Source organism: Chiloscyllium punctatum, chromosome 24, assembly GCF_047496795.1.
Source record: "Chiloscyllium punctatum isolate Juve2018m chromosome 24, sChiPun1.3, whole genome shotgun sequence".
Classification (NCBI taxonomy): domain Eukaryota; kingdom Metazoa; phylum Chordata; class Chondrichthyes; order Orectolobiformes; family Hemiscylliidae; genus Chiloscyllium; species Chiloscyllium punctatum.
Window position 1 is genome coordinate 15,786,463 of NC_092762.1, and position 18,293 is coordinate 15,804,755.

The 18,293-nt window shown below is 41.8% G+C and overlaps 1 long non-coding RNA gene across 4 annotated transcripts in view; it reads right to left on the minus strand.

Annotated features, from left to right (window-relative positions):
• LOC140494448 (uncharacterized) overlaps positions 1 to 18,293 on the minus strand; it is a 52,751-nt gene that overhangs the window by 5,593 nt on the left and 28,865 nt on the right. For all 4 annotated transcript variants that reach the window (XR_011963981.1, XR_011963978.1, XR_011963979.1 and 1 more), the window contains exon 5: positions 1,960 to 2,029. This is a non-coding gene — a long non-coding RNA (uncharacterized lncRNA). The remainder of the gene's footprint in view (positions 1 to 1,959; positions 2,030 to 18,293) is intronic.

Below are 18,293 nucleotides of genomic sequence, written 5' to 3' on the forward strand. Positions count from 1 at the left end.
CAATTGAAAGAAAGATAAATACACATACCATGCGCTTATTGTAAATTCATGCAAAATACAACTGTGGAATATGTTTAAAGCAGTTTTTCCTGAAATGAAAAGATAACTAGAATGATTAGCAGCAGGATGTAATCGCAATAAAAAATCATTCAATGTGACTATTCAGCTGCAGGCAGCTCCCCTTCCTTACACACATGTATAACTTCCAACAATTCAAAATTTACTCTGATAAAGAAAAGAACATATGCATGTAAATTCTTTTTTCTTGTTGACAAAAAAGTCACAAATTTGAATTTTTTTAGCTTTAAAATATTTAACTATTACTGTGATCAGAAATACAATAAAACTTCATGTTGAAGAAAAATCAAATCAAATCAAAATACACATCGATATTCACAATAATTGGGAGAGTGAACACAACAATATCTTTCCATCAGTTAATGTACTGAGCCATAATTCCACTGTTATATCCCTTACTGGATTGATCAATTATTAGATATTAATAACTAAATTATTAATATGCTATCATTGAACTGAATATTAATGAGAAATCTCATTAATGTTTGAACGAGCAATGTGTCAACATAAACAGTAATTATTAGTGAAATGTCTAAGATATCTCTTTATCAATGAGGCTGAGATTACTTTGATTGTTGAAACGAGTAGCATTCAGATATTTATAATGAGCATTGGCTGCAAATCAATGCTTTTTGGTGTAGACCTGAAAGATTTTGTTATTGTAGTATAGGCAGTAAGAAATTATGATGTGCATCGCACCTTACTGAATATTTTCAAGTTTTCTAACAGGTTTCTGGTCCAATCTTCAGTTTAACAAGGGTAATTTTGGGTCAGAACATCAATAACTGCAAACATTTTAAACACATCTCCATCAAAGTTGCTAATCTGATAATTCAGAACAAATAAAAAAAAATTACCTCTGTAAATTTAATTGACTATATTTTTAGATTATAGTCAAGTTCGTTATCTACTTATTTCCTTCCTATTTCTGACACCAGTGGCTAAATATTGATTAGATTAAATGTCATATGAGATAGACATTAGCTTTCTCTCAAAGATCTGTACAGCACAGGAATGGGCCATTTGGCCCATAATGTTGTGCTGAACATAATGCAAAAGAAACTCATCCCTTCTGCCTACCCTTTGTTCATATCCTTCCAAATTATCGAAATGAACATTAAAGAGCCTTAATGTATCTGCTTCCACCACCAACCCTGGAAGTTCATTCCAGACACCAATCACTCCCTGTGTACAAAACAAATTGCCCCTTACATGCCCCTTGAACTTTCCCTCCTAACCTTAAACACATGTCACGTAGTTTTTGACGCTTCAACTCTGGGAAAAACTTTCTGACCGTCAACCCTATCTACGTATCTAATGATTGTACAGACTTCCATCAAGGCTTCCCCCAGTCTCTGCCACTTCACAAAAAAGCAATCTGAATTTTTCTCGCCTCTCCAAATCCAGGCAGCATCCTGGTAAACGCCCTCTGTACCCTGTCCAAAGCATCCATACCCTTCCTGGAACATGGCGAACAAAAGTGAATACAATACTTTAAGTATGCCTTAACCAAAGTGTTAAAATGTTACAACATGACTTCCTGACTCTTGTAACCAGTTCCCTGACCAATAAAGGCAAGCATGCCATTTGCCTTCCTAACCACCTAATTACTTGCATGGTCACTTTCAGGGAGCCATGGTCTTGAACGTCAAGATCCCTTTGAATAATAAAGCTGTTAGGGTCCTGCCATTAACTATCTACTTTTTTTTAACATTTGAGCTTCCAAAGTGAAACACCTCACACTTGTATGGATTAAACTTCACCTTTAATTACTCTGCCCATATCTGCAATTTCTCTTTTTCCTGCTGCATTATTTGACAACACTCTACACTGTCCCCAACTGCACTGAATGTTATATCATCTGCAAACTTATTAACTCACCCAATTAGATTTTAATCCATGTCACTTCTATATAATTGCATCGCAAACAGAAGGGTTCCAGTACAGATCCCTGTGGAAAAAAGACAGAAAATGAGGTAAATGCAGAATTCTTGAATAAATGAGGTTTTTTCAATGACAGAATAATTCTGATGAATAATCTTCTAAAGTGAGATTTTAAAAAAAATTAACCCAATATTTTAATTCATTATCCAGTACAAACTGCTTTGAAAATATTGTATCATTTTAAGTGTTGCGTTCTCACATTAAATATTATTTAATTGTCATTTCAATTATCACACCATCATGAGATTTACATTTTCGTTCAATCCATTATTTATTAGAGCCAGTATCATAATGAAACATTGACATTCTTTTCAGGTCAACACACCTGCAATCAACCAAAGTTCTCTCACCCAACACTCATTTTAACTCTCTCATTCTCTTTTATTTGAATTCTCGTATTAATGGAAGGATCATTAATCAGTCTTATCAATTAAGAAATTGCTAACTATTTTTCACATAAATATTTAATTTTTTTTCCAACATATTGCACAATTACATTGCAATAAGGGTTTTCTCATCATTCTTAAATTTGTTATCAGCCATTTTAAAACTAATTATTACCAAAATCTAACCGGTAATCAAAGCGTGTTACCATGACTGAACACCCACTATCAACATTATCCTGTGGATAATCATTGATCAGGAACTGAATTGGTCTCACCACATAAACACATTGGCTACAAGAGTAATTTAACTCCTGGCTTCTGAAATCCTGTCCAAACGCTACTAGGCACAAGTCAGGAGTGTGATGGAATACTCCCCACTTGCCTGGATGAGTGCAGCCCTAACAACACTCAAGAAACTTGATACCATCCGGAATAAAGCAGCCCGCTTGATTGGCACTGCTGCTACTGAACATCAGTGGTGGTAAGGGTAGATGCTTGTGGATGTCCTAGCGACAATCTCTGCCTCTTCTTATTAACAAAGATAAAAGAATCTTACATTGCTCAACTTTCTCATCAAAACCGAGTACAGTATTCACCCAAGCCCTCTTTTATACCAACCAGCAGCATTTCCACCACCAATAGCAGCTTCTCTTAAGCTATTTTGTCAGTAACTTGTAATTAACTGGTTACTACAATTACAACTGAAAATGTGTTGCTGGAAAAGCACAGGTCAGGCAGTATCAAAGGAGCAGGTGAATCGACGTTTCGGGCATAAGCCCTTCTTCAGGAAGGTCCTGAAGAAGCAGTGAACCACATTTTGAAATGATCTTTCTGAACATAATATAGATCAGGTTAAAACTGAAGTAGGTGTCTTACACAACTTGCTGCAAGGACACAGACAGTAGAATCTGAGGTGATCATGAGTATGTGGAGGTGAATGTGGGAGACAAACTGGGACTGTATTGGATTAGTCACTGTGAGGGGGAACAAATACTGGATGCAGGGTTTCAGCAGCTGATGGACTGACGCTCAGGTGAACCATCGGAAACTGAGCAAGTGACCACCATCTAATAGGACAGAGAAACTGATCCATCAGCCTGAAACCGACTGACCACGTGGCTGTCAGTGACTCCAACACAAGTGAATGGAAACATTGCTCAGAGCCTGTTTCTGTAACATTCAACACAACCAGGAAATGGAAAGTGAATAATGAGCTGAAAACAAGGCCACTGTTCTGTTAGAGTCTAAACATTTCAATGTTCAGTTATTGAACATTACTGACTCTCAGAATATTCTAACCTGCAGAATCACAGTAAAAGGGGAAAGTAAACAACATTCTTGGCAAAGGCAGAATGAGCCAACTGCTTGTATAAAAACAGCTCAGAACAAAGGGGCTGAATCCTCCACAAACTGACAAACACAGATACCATCAGATTTATAGATAGAGATTGGAATTCGTGAGAAAAACCCTTCCCTGCTGATGGTGTGTGGTAGACACCATTCTCAGTGAGAACTGCCACTTACTTCCTTTGAAAGGAATCTCTGTTTTGCCTCAGAAAAGCAGGTGTGTCCCGCACTTACAGACTGACTTACAGACAAAGGAAACCTAATCTGAGACTCGCAGGTTAATTAAGCTATTAATGACAGTCCATTGCACACAACAAGAGGTTAGACCACAACAGATTCTAGTGAAACCAACAATGCAATGAAAAAGGTGAATTTGTCTTTATAATCATGCAGCTTCTCTCAATCAAATAATCCCAGTCAACTTCTAAACATTTTAAAACTATTAAAACCAATGTATACATATTTATTTACTTTCCTAATTTCCTCCAAAAATATATATGACTATTCTCTTTAAAATATATTTTAAATGGTCAATTCATAATCACAATTCATTTCCAATTATTCTTAGTGCAAAACAACTTGCAAACTAAAATAGTTTTCATGTCAATAATGACACTGGAAACTTTGTTATGTAGTTTACCCATATTTCCAAATATTGTTTTGGTTCATTATTGCAGTGAAGCTAAAATTAAAGTCTATTTATTTTCTCTGATATCCTTCCATTATTTTATTCCCTAATAAGAATGCTTATGGTGTAATGGGTGAGAAGCATTAAAATAAAATTGAATTTTCAGTGCAAGATCTGGAACAAATAATCACATATTATTCAGTTCATTCATTATCGTTGATTATCAGGTTTATTTTCACTGTATGATCACATTAAATTCACTTAAATAATCACAGTACAATTCTCACCTCTATAGATATGTCGAGTGAATGTCAAACTATTCTTATTTTAATTAAAACCAAATTCACATTTTGTTCTGTTTTATTCCAGGAATGACAGGATGTGTTACATTATTATGGGAAACAGGAACAAGTGAAGGTGGTGACTCTCAGACGTGAGGCCTTAAAGCCAAAGGGCCAGGTGGTAGTTACAGTGGGGGGAGGTACCTAGTGCCCCGCTCTCCTCAGAAGGCAGTGAGGATGGTGACACTGACTGGAACGGGTTAGATGACAAAGCACCCACGTATGGACAGAGGGACGGCAATGGGTGCGATCACCCACCACCCTGTAATGCCCAGAAGGCCAGGTCCATGGCACCACTGGGCATCAAAGGTCAACTTGGAGAGACAGTAGGGAGCAACAAAGGGAACTGACAGAAACCAAACATGAACAGTTCACCTGCTGAATGACAGATGTTGGTGTGTTAACACCCAGCCTGATAGAGAAATGGTAATAACGGGCCCTATTGGGAGAATATGGATGAATTAGTTGAGGTACAGTCTCACCGATGATGGTGTTAGGCCAAAATCTCTCAGGCCAAGATACCCTGACGTATACATCAGAACCTGTCCCTGCAATGAGAATATGGGGGTGTGAGCCGGTTCCCCCCAGTGCACAGCCGATCTGTGTCTCCAGGCATTTACAGATATTACAGTAAAACACTGGGGAGGGGACAGGCTTTATGGGCTAAAATAACCTTGGTGACTCAGGGACCCAAGGTTAATATCGAGAATCACACAGAGAGAAAGCCTGAGGTGTGTAAGGACCACGGGGGATTACCAAACCCCATTCTGTGATGATGATATCAGTTTGTTGTTTTTAAACTGGGACCCCATTTAACTGTAATTATATACATGGGACTCCCAGTGGGAGATAATTCTAACCACACTCTGAATTGGGCCATGAGAGCTGAGGCAAACTCAGAAACACAGGGGAATAGCGGCAGTACAGGGAGGGTAATCAGACCCACAATGTTACAAGGGAAGCAGGAAAGGGCACAGAGACATGGAACGTAGGCAGAGAGAAGGAGATAGATGTTCACATTGTGTGTGCGCATCTGTTCACTTATGAAACATGAATATTCATTGATGCTGTGTTTGGGAACCAGCAGAATAAATATTAATAAAAGGAGCATCTATATCAGTTACCGACACGGATTTGCCCCTCACCCCTCAATTACTAAAATGAGACCAGTTGGAGAGGGAATCGAGGAAGCTGGATGAAATGAACCTCTCCCGACGCAGATCATGGATATGGCAAAATATATTCAGATATGGGGGTGGGACACTGAGGAAGGGACCACTCTGGGAGTTGTCAGTTTCGAACAGTTAGGACCAACTATTGATGCAGAGACACAAACTGTAATATGGGAACAACCTGGTCAGACCCGGGACAGAAATCAAAGGAGAGGCGACATCTCCAGAGTAGTTACCTTGCAGGGAGACTGGAACAGTCAGGGAATCTGGGGAGTTATAGCTAGGAACCAAACAGCAGTGTGGGTAACTCAACCAGGAATGCGGTTTATTACCTGTCGATCCTGTAAAGATTAAGGGCCCTCTCACTCCCCACACAAACAGAATCCCATCAAAGCTGGGGCCAGGAGGCAGTAATTGTGACAGTAACAGATTGACAGAAGCAGTGAATAGTCAGACCGACACTATCCCAGACTAACTCACGGAAGCCGGACAGCTCACCCCACCTCATTGTTGAGTATACCTCCCTCCGTAAATCCACCACTAAAGAGTATCCTACATTAGCGAACCATACCACTGTATTTAATGGATTGAAATCGCAACAGGATATAGTCTCAGCCTTTGATATTGTGAATGGGTTCTGGTCCATACCTGTGCACCTGGAATTCCAGAATAAGCTGGCGTTTACTGGCTGAGGAAAACAATACACCTGGATCCAGTTACCTCAGGGATCCCACAATATTCCACTATAGCCCACCGATAGATGGCTGATGGAGTTAGTCACATTGATCTTATCAACACCTCATTACCTCAGTTGGTGAGAAAGAACATATCCAGATATTAAACAGAATATAGGGTCAGGTCAGGCAGGCCGGGCTTAAAATTAACCCATAGAGAGTGGGAAGGTAGGGAGAGATGTACCTGGGACATCACATCAGGGAGATCAAATCTGGAAGGGAGAGGGGACAATCCCAGCAGAACGACAGACAATAATTTCAAAACTATTCACCCCCACACTGTGAAGGGGGTAAGGCAAACTTTAGGATTGTTTAATTACTGTGGGAATTTTGTGGAGAATTCTCCAGAATTGGCAGAACCATCACAAGCCCTGACAGAAGCACAGACATTAGCCAGGGGTCAGGGAGTCAACATGTACACATGTACAGTCAACATGCCTTTGGTATTGTTCATGACCATGTGTTGGCCTGTGCTCGGTGAGGGTACATCACCCTGTCTGGGGCCACATAGAGCACGAAGTACAGGTCAGAGAGTTAGTGGGAGCAGCTAACTTTCCCAGTGAAGCAGCAATAATGAAGATTAGAGCTCACAGGGTAGTCAAAACCCCACACCAACGGGGCAGTAAGTATGTGGGTAAGACGAGTGAAATATTGACTGAAACAGGGCAGACATTTGGGGAAGAGGCAGTGGCAGTAACTGCAGAAGTGAGTAAGGAAAGTTTAAAGACCTTCGCAGATACAACCCCACAATTGAGAATAATTTCATCAAAAGGCTTATAATTCTAGATTTGTATTGAAATCAAATTCCACATCTGCTGTGATGGGATTCGAATCAGGGTCCCCAGAAATTACCTGGGTCTCTGGATTAACAGTTCGGCAACGATAAGGGTGGAAACCAAATCCTTGATCAAACAGGTAGAAATTAAGGAGAGCTGATAGAATGGAGGAGAATTGAAGGGAATGGGGGAATAGAATGACCACGTTTAGGTTCAAGGCAGCAGAAACTAAAGCCACCAACTGGGAGGAGAATAAAAGAAGAAGCACTCACACAGCTGGAATTGGATAAATGCAGATACCTCAGGGAGGTGTGGAACTACGCTGAGAGGACAGGGTGAAGGCACGGGTAGGTTTAAAAGAGGTGAATCAAATTTTGAAATGATCTTCCTGAACATAATATCGATCAGGTTAAAACTGAAGTAGGTGTCTTACACAACTTGCTGCAAGGACACAGACAGTAGAATCTGAGGTGATCATGAGGACGTGGAGGTGAATGTGGGAGACAAGCTGGGACTGTATTGGATTAGTCACGGTGAGAGGGAACAAATACTGGATGGAGGGTTTCAGCAGCTGATGGACTGACGCTCAGGTGAACCATCGGAAACTGAGCAAGTGACCACCATCTAATAGGACAGAGAAACTGATCCATCAGCCTGAAACTGACTGACCACGTAGCTGTCAGTGACTCCAACACAAGTGAATGGAAACATTGCTCAGAGCCTGTTTCTGTAACATTCAACACAAGCAGGAAATGGAAAGTGAATAATTAGCTGAAAACAAGGCCACTGCTCTGTTAGAGTCAAAATCATTTAATGTTCAGATATTGAACATTATTGACTCTCAGAATATTCTAACCTGCAGAATCACAGTAAAAGGGGAAAGTAAACAACATTCTCGGCAAAGACATAATGAACCGACTGCTTGTATAAAAACAGCTTAGAACAAAGGGGCTGAATCCTCCACAAACTGACAAACACAGGTACCATCAGTTTATAGATAGACAATGAAATTCTTCAGATAAACCCTTCCCTGTTTATGGTGTGTGGTAGAAAACATTCTCAGTGAGAACTGCCACTTATTTCCTTTGAAAAGAATCTCTGTTTCCCCTCAGAAAAGCAGATGTGCCCCAAACTTACAGACTGATTTACAGACAAATGAAACCTAATCTGAGACTCGCAGGTTAATTAAGCTATTAGTGAGAGTCCATTGCACACAACAAGAGCTTAGACCACAACAGATTCTAGTGAAACCAACAATGCAATGAAAAAGGTGAATTAGTCTTTATAATCATGCAGCCTCTCTCAATCAAATAATCCCAGTCAACTTCTAAACATTTTAAAACTATTAATACCAATGTATACATATTTATTTACTTTCCTAATTTCCTCCAAAAAATATATCTGACTATTCTCTTTAAAATATATTTTAAATGGTCAATTCATAATCACAATTCATTTCCAATTATTCTTAGTGCAAAACAACTAGCAAACTAAATTAATTTTCATGTCAATAATGACACTGGAAACTTTGTTATGCAGTTTACCAATATTTCCAAATATTGTTTTGGTTCATTGTTTCAGTGAAGCTAAAATTAAAGTCTATTTATTTTCTCTGATATCCTTCCATTACTTTATTCCCTTATAACAATGCCCATGGTGTAATGGGTTACAAACATTAAATAAAATTGAATTTTCAATGCAAGAACTTGTACAAATAATCACATATTATTCAGTTCATTCATTATCGTTGATTATGAGGGTTTTTTCACCGTATGATCATGTTAAATTCACTGAAATAATCAGAGTAGAATTTTCACGTTTAAAGATATGTAAAGTGAATGTCAAATTATTAATATTTCAAGTAAAACCAAATTCACATTTTGTTCTGTTTTATTCCAGGAATGACAGGATGTGTTACATTATTATGGGAAACAGGAACAAGTGAAGGTGGTGACTCTCAGACGTGAGGCCTTAAAGCCAAATGGCCAGGTGGTAGTTACAGTGGGTGGAGGTACCTCGTGCCCCGCTCTCAACAGAAGGCAGTGAGGATGGTGACACTGACTGGAATGGGTTAGATGACAAAGCACCCACATATGGACAGAGGGACGGCAATGGGTGGGATGACCCACCGCCCTATAAGGCCCAGAAGGCCGTGTCTATGGCACAACTGGGCATCAAAGCTCAACTTAGACAGTAGGGAGCAACAAAGGGAACTGACAGAAACCAAACCTGAACCGTTCACCCGCTGAATAACAGATGTTGGTGAATGAACACCCAGCCTGATAGAGAAATGGTAACAATGGGCCTTATTGGGACAATATGGATGAATTAGTTGAGGTACAGTCTCACCGATGATGGTGTTAGGCCAAAATCTTTTAGCCAAGATGCCCGGACGTGTACAGCAGAACCTGTCTCTGCAATGAGTGGGTGAGGGTTTGAGCTGGCCGACCCCCCCCCCCCCACCCCCCACCCCTCCCAGTGCACAGCCGATGAGTGCCTCCAGGCATTCACAGATATTACAGGGATACACTGGGGAGGGGACAGACTGAATGGGCTAAAATAACCTTGGTGACTCAGGGACCCAAGGGTATTATCGAGGATCATAGAGAAAGGAAGCCTGAGGTGTGTAAGGACCACGTGGGGATTACCAAACCCCAACCTGTGATGATGAAATAGGTTTGATGTATTTAACAGATGACATGGGACCCTATTTAACTGTAATTATAAACGTGGGACTGCCAGTGGGAGATCATTCTAACCACATTCTGAATTGGGCCATGAGAGCTGAGACAAACTCAGAAACACAGGGAGGGTAGTACAGTACAGGGAGGGTACTGCAGTACAGGGAGGGTAACCAGACCCACAATGTTACAAGGGAAGCAGGAAAGGGCACATAGACAAGGAACGTAGGCAGAGAGAAGGAGATAGATGTTCACATTGTGTGTGTGCCTGTGTTTACGTAGGCACATGAATATTCATTGACGCTGTGTTTGGGAACCAGCAGAACAAATATTAATAAAAGGAGCATCTATATCAGTTACCGAAACGGATTTGCCCCTCACCCCTCAATTACTAAAATGAGAGCAGTTGGAGAGGGAATCAAAGAAGCTGGATGAAATAAATCTGTCCCAATGCAGATCATTGATATGGCAAAATATATTCAGATATGGGAGTGTGAAACTGAGGAAGGGACCATTCTGGAAGTTGCCATTTTAGAACAGTTCAGAGCAACTATAGATGTAGAGGCACAAACTCTAATATGGGAACAATCTGGCCAGGCCCGGGACAGGAAGCAAAGGAGAGGCGACATCTCCAGAGTAGTTACCTTGCAGGGAGACTGGAACAGTCACAGAATCTGGGGAGTTATAGCTAGGACCCAAACAGCAGAGCGGGTAACTCAAACAGGAATGTGGGTTATTATCTGTAGATCCTGTAAAGATCGAGGGCCCTCTCACTCCCCACCCAAACTGGATCCCATTAAAGCTGGGGCTGAGAAGGCAATAATTGTGACAGTAACAGATTGAGAGAAGCAGGGAATTGTCAGACCAACAGTATCCCAGACTAACTCACAGAAGCCGGACAGCTCATCCCACCTCACTATTGATTATACCTCCCTCAGTAAATCTGCCACTAAAGAGTATCCTACAGTAGTGAACCACACCACTTTATTTAATGGATTAAAATTGCAACAGGATACAGTCTCAGCCCTTGATATTGTGAATGGGTTACTGTGGACCTAGAACGGTCAGAATAAGCTAGCATTTACTGTCTGAGGAAAGCAGTAGACCTGGATCCAGTTACCTCAGGGACCTCATAATATTCCAGTATATCCCACCGATACATGGCTGATGGAGTGCGTCAATTTAATCTTACCAACACCTCATTACCTCAGTTGGAGAGAAAGAACATATCCGGATATTACATAGAGTATTGGGTCAGGTCAGGCAGGCCAGGCTTAAAATTAACCCACAGAGCGTGGGAAGGTCGGGAGAGATGTACCTGGGACATCATATCAGGGAGATCAAATCAGGAAGGGAGGGGGACAATCCCAGTGAAACGAAAGACCATGATTTCAAAACTATCCACCCGCACACTGTGAAGGGGATAAGGCAAACTTTAGGATTGTTTAATTATTGGAAGACTTTTTTGGAGAATTATCCAGAAATGGCAGAACCATCACGAGCCCTGACAGAAACGCGGACATTAGCCAGGTGTCAGGCAGTCAGCATATACAGACAGACAGCATGCCTTTGGTATAGTTCATGACCTTTTGATGGCCTGTGCTCGGTGAGGATACATCACCCTGTCTGTGGGCACGTAGAGCATGAAGGACAGGTCAGAGAGTTAGTGGAAGCAGCTAACTTTCCCAGTGAAGCAGCAATAATGAGGATTAGAGCTCACAAGGTAGTCAAAACCCCACACCAATGGGGCAGTAAGTTTGTGGATAAGGCAGGTGAATAGACAATAGACAATAGGTGCAGGAGTAGGCCCTTCTGCCCTTCGAGACAGCACCACCATTCATTATGATGATGGCTGATCATCCTCAATTAGTATCCTGCTCCTGCCTTATCGCCATAACCCTTGATTCCACTATCCTTAATAACTCTATCCAATTCTTTCTTGAAAGTAAACAGAGACTTGACCTCCACAGCCTTCTGGGGCAGAGCATTCCATATACCCACCATCTCTGGGTGAAGAAGTTTCTCCACAACTCTGTTCTAAGTGGCCTACCCCTTATTTTTAAACTGTGTCCTCTGGTTCAGGACTCACCCATCAGCGGAAACATGCTTCCTGCCTCCAGAGTGTCCAATCCTTTAATAATCTTAGATGTGAAATACTGACTGAAACAGGGCAGACATTTGAGGAGATGGCAATGGCCGTAGCTACAGAAGTGAGAGAGGAAGGTTTAAAGATATTCCCAGAAACAGTCCCACAACAGCAGAAACAGGAATGGGAAAAGGGTGGGGCAGTAATAGGACACGTCAGAGTCTGGATGATCCAGCAGTGCCACTCCACTGTATAAGACAAACATTATTAAAAACATATCATGGCCTGTCCCATATTGGGAAGGATAAAATGCAATATCAGATGATCCACTACAATCCTTGCCTGGAACAGGGAGAAATACAGCAAGGTTTTGTCGAAGGTGTGTTCACAGTGTGAGCCAGGGAAAGCAATAAAATGGAGGCAGCAGCAGGGACCCAGGCGCCCATGGGAACAATTACAGATGGATTTTACACACACACCCATCCCAATCCCAGGGAAGGAAGTCCTGCTGGGTTTTAATAAATAGGTTTACTCAGTGGGTGGAAGCATTCCCCTGCAGATTCTGACCAAGGGACAAATGTTACAGGGAACATAGCTCTTTAGCTATGTGCCCTGTTTGGTACTGAACAGAAATCCCATCCCCCATACCACCCCCAGAGCTCTGGGACAGTAGAAGGAATGACGCAGACACTGAAAGCTAGTCTGACTAAGGCTCTCTCAGAGACAGGACAGCGATGGGTTAGAGTACTATTTAGCAGCCTAATGAAACTGAGGACAACCCCAGCAAAGGGGACGGGACCGTTCCCCTTTGAATTAGTGACTGGATGGACTATGCAGATACCACAGGGTATGGTAGTGGGAGGGCCGGAGATGTGTGGTAGTGGGAGGGTTGGAGATGTGCAATGACAGGGATAGGGTTAAACCATTTCTTAAAGAACTGGCAAAGCAGCTGCATGAGCTGAGAGAATCAGAGACTGGGAAAGGAAACATGGAAATATCCGAGCTGACATTCCAAACCCTGGAGTTCAGGTCAGGGGGAAAATATTACTGGAACGTATGAAGTAAACACATCAAAATGCTGGACCTATCTGGGGGAGACAGAGAGGGACCTCTCCCATCATGTATTAGTAAGGAGCTCTGAATAAACATTGGTCGTGCTGCTCAGCACAGAACTCAAGGCTCCTCTTTGATATTTCTCCCAGTAACAGTTGTGCAGGGGGATGTTGCTGGCTGGAAGTCTGTGACCAGTGCCTCTGTTCAACAAGGGTCAGAGCTGGGACATCTGTTGCTTGTAATGTATATAAATGAAAAGTTTGAAAGTGTAAACGTTTTAATTAGCAAGTTTGTAGATGGCACAAACTGTTGAAGTTGTGAATCGTGAAGAATGATGTCAAAGGATACAGCAAGAAAGAGATGAGTCAGAAAGTTTTGTGGAGAAATTGCAGATATGTTTTAATTCAGACAAGTGTGAGGTGATGTGTTTTGGAAGACACAAAGCAAGAGGAATGTATACAATAAACGGAAGGGCCATGAGCAGCCCTGATATACAGAGAGATCTTCAGTTGCAAGCTGAAAGATCCCTGAAAGTGGTGAAGGAGGTGAATGGCAGGCCTGCCTTCTTCAGTCAGGGGAGTGAATATAAAACTATAATCAGGCCACCTTTGGGGTATTGTGTGCCGTTTTGATCACCACATTATAGGAAGAAGGTGAAGGCTTTTGGGAAGGTGGAAACAGGTTTACCAGGATGTTGCCTGGATTGGGAGAGGTTAGAAAATCTTGGATTGTTCTCTTTGGAAAGTCAATGTCTGTGGGGTGACCCAACTGGCACAGACAGAGTTTGTAAACCATGGTTTACTACAGAAATTGTATCTCTTGTTAAAAAGAAGAAAGAGGCTTATGTGTTGATGAGGCAAAATGGTACAGATGAAGCAATAGAGAGTTACAGATCAGCTAGGAAGGATTTAAAGAGAGAGTTAAGAAAAGCAAAGGGAGGACACGAGCAGTTTTTAGCAAACAGAATTAAGGGTAACCCTGAAATTTTCTCTACGTATGTGAAGAATAAAAGGATGATTAGAGTAGGAATAGGGCTAATCAAAGACAGAAGTGGGAAGTTGAGTGTGGACCCTGCAGAGATTGGAGAAGTGCTAAATGAATATTTCTCATCGGTGTTTACACAGGAAAAGGAGAATATTGTAGAGGACAAAAATGAGTTACGAGATATTGGACTAGAAAGGATTGAGGTTAGTTACGCATAGGTTTTATCAATTCTAGAAGGAGTGAAAGTAGACAAGTTCCCAGGCTGGATGGGGTTTATCCGTGGATTCTCTGGGAAGCTAGGGAGGAGATAGCAGAGCCTTTGGCTTTGATATTTGAGTCATCATTGTCTATGGGTTTAGTACCCGAGGACAGGAGGATTGCAAATGTTGTGCCCTTGTTCAAGAAGGGCAGCAGAGATGACCCAGGTAATTATAGAACAGTGAGCCTTATTTCCATTGTAGGAAAGATTTTGGAAAGGATTATAAGAGATAAAAGTTAGAATCATCTAACAAGCAACAATTTGATTTCTTATAGTCAACATGGTTTCGTCAAGGGCAGGTCGTGTCTCACAAACCTCATTGAGTTTTTTGAGAAGGTGACCAAGCATTTAGATGAGACTAGGGCAGTTGACGTGGTATACATGGAATGCAGTAAAGCCTTTGATAAGGTTCCACATGGTAGGCCAATGGAGAAAATGCAGAGGCATGGAGTTGAGGGTGATTTAGCAGTTTGGATTAGAAACTGGCTTTCTGAAAGAAGGCAGCGAGTGGTGGTTGATGGAAAATATTCAGTCTGGAGCCCAGTTACTTGTGGTGTTCCACACGGATCTGTTTTGGGACCACTGCTGTTTGTCATTTTTATAAATGACTTCGACGCAGGCATAGGTGGATGGATTAGTAAATTTGCAGACGACACGAAAGTCGGTGGAGTAGTAGACAGTTTGGAAGAATGTTACAGGTTGCAGGGGGATTTAGATAAACCGCAGAATTGGGCTGAGAGGTGCAAGTGCAGTTGAATGCAGCTAAATGTGAGGTGATGCACTTTGAGAAGAATAACAGGAAGGCAGAGTACTGGGTCAATGGAAAGATTCTTGGTAGTGTGGGTGTGCAGAGGGATGTTGGAGTCCATGTACATAGATCCCTGAAGGTTGCCACCAAGGTGGATAGTGATGTTAAGGCAGCATACGGCGTGTTAGGTTTCATTGGTAGAGGGATTGAGTTCTATATCATGCTGCAACTATACAAAATGCTGGTGTGGCCACAGTTTTAATATTGTGTACAGTTCTGGTCGCCCCATTACAAAAAGGATGTGGAAACATTGGAAAAGGTGCAGAGGAGATTTATCAGGGTCATGTCTGGTGTGGAGGGAAGGTCTTATGAGAAACGGCTGAGAGACTTGGATCTATTCTCATTGGAAAGAAGGTGGCTGGGTGGGGGGGGGTGGAATTTGATAGAGACATACAAGATGATCAGAGGATTAGATATGGTAGACAGTGATAGTCTTTTTCTTAGGATGATGATGACAGCTTGCACAAGAGGGCACAACTACAAATTGAGGGGTGATAGATTTAAGACAGATGTCAGAGGCAAATTCTTTACACAGAGAGAGTGGTAAGGGTGTGGAATGCCCTACCAGCTAAGGTAGTCAACTCAGCCACATTAGGGAGTTTTAAACAATCCTTAGATAAGCTCATGGATGATTTTGGGATAGTGCAGGGGGACGAGTTGAGAAAATTCCACAGGTCGGCGCAATATTGAGGGCCGAAGGTCCTGTTCTGCACTGATATGCCTATGTCTAATTCCTATTAAATATACTGTCTCTGTGGGTAAGGCAGAGATTTGTGAAGAAGAGTCTCTACAAGTAGACACTCAGCTACTTTAGAGACACTTTGTAACTCTTGCCGGCTGTCTGATAATAAAGCTACTGTTGTTGTGCAGAAAACTTGCATCGTCTGGATTTGTGGAACAAAATAGGCATCAACAATGAAGGATATGACTGATCTTCAGACTGTGGCATACAGACTTACTGGAGTGGTTCACTGATGAAGAAAATGCAGTCACTGGATTGATTTGAAGAAATTGTGATTTTCTTTGAAGTGAAGAAGTTGGATATATTTTTGATAGAGCTGTATAAGATTATAACAGACCTAGACAAAAATATCGGCATTCGATAGGTGATGGCACAAGAGTTAAGGTCAGATGTAAGGTTTTGAGACAGCGGAAGATGAGCAAGTGTTTCTGCTGACTGTATTGGCTGGAAATATGCAGAACATGCTGCCTATTATGGTGATGCAAGTAGAGAAGATCAATGATTGATAATAACAATTAGATCAGTTCTGAGGGAAATAAACTTGCAGAGTTTGGGGTACGTATGGGGAATGAGAATATGGGATTCTGCTACAGAGAGCCAGCTTGGATTTGATGGGTCTCTTTCTGTGCTATAATGCATTATATTTGGACTTGCTTAACTTGCTCTGGTCACCGATTAAGTTGTCATTTAGGTAAATCTGTGTTCCTACTCAGACCAATACAGGCTGTCCCTCCACAGCAGGAGGTAATGTTTACTGCTTTATACTGGGTTCTTTGGGGGGGGGGTGGTGGGGGGTGCAGGGTAATGGTGTGTGTAACAGTCTGCTAGCATTTATCGGAAATGGCAAAAACACCAGTGCAGCCACACTGGGGATTGACTCTGGAAATGTGGGGAATGCCAGAAGGGAATTCTTTACCCATCCCACCTGCAAATTGGCCAAACCAGTCAGATTGGGGAGCTGTTCACCTGCTGTGTGTGTGCGCGTGTGTGGGGGGGGGAATGGGATTCACTCAGGCATCCATCTTGCTGAGACACCAGTGAATTGACTGATAGTCACAGTTGAAGGATTTTTTTCTCCTTTTCACGCCAAGTAATGAACAATGGTTTTGGCAGCTCAAAGTTGTGCACATAGAGATCTTAGCTTTGGAAATGTTCACAACATTGTTGAACATGTACAGATTCACACTGGGTACAGATTTTTATTTTCCTTTATTCATTCACAGGATGAGTGTATCGCTGGCCCGGCAGCATTTACTGCCCATCCCTAATTGCCCAGAGGGCAGGTGAGAGTCGACCACATTGCTGTGGGTCTGAGGTCACAATGTTGGCCAGACCAGGTAAGGATGGCAGCTTCCTTCCTGAAAGGGCATTACTGAACCAGATGGGTTTTTCTGACAATCGATTAATGGTCATCATTAGACTCTAAATTCACAAGTTTTTTTTTATTGAATTCAAATCCCCCCCCTCTGCTGCAGCAGGCTTTAAACCCAGGTCTCCAGAACACTATCTGGGTTTTTAGATTAACTGTCTCACGACAATACCACTCGGCCAATACTTCCCCACATCGCTGTCCATCTGCACAGAGTGAACAGTGATTGTCTGGTTCATCAGAACTGGGTAATCACACATACGTTTGCTCAATGATTGCAGGAGTTGGATGTTGATTGGCTGTTGACATCCATCTCCGAACCATGTATTCTGGGGTTTGTTTCTGATGATGATTAGAAGCATCATCAGTCTTGTTATCTTTTGGGGATAAAACCAGTTTCAATAAGCTTTCTGTTAAATGCATAGCAATCAATTCTATCTCACAACTCTCAGGCAGATTAGTTTTTGTAGAAGAACTCTCCTTCCCCCCAACCTCCTCCAGCCTCACCTCCAACAGTACAATAATCTCAGAGTCTCTTTATGATTATGAATGAGACAATCTGATCAGCTGCTTCTTTCCCTACTCCTATGTCAAGTTGGATCTTAAACTCTCCTTACTGCAGTTGTGATCCTGCATCATTGTACAGTGTTGCTCGTATTTCATGTCTTGGCCTATCAGTGTTCATGATACTGCATGTAGTATATGGGGCCAAGAGTGTAAGCGTTTAGCTCTTTCCTTCCAACAACAGCAGTAGAATTGTACTCCAACAAAACTTACAGAATCACGGCCCAGCATATTCCCCAATTTACCTCTTACCATCAAACCAGTGTTTCAATCCTCATTCAACTGAGAGAATTCAGGAGAGCATGTCAGTAACAGCAGCATGAATACCTAAAAATGAGGTG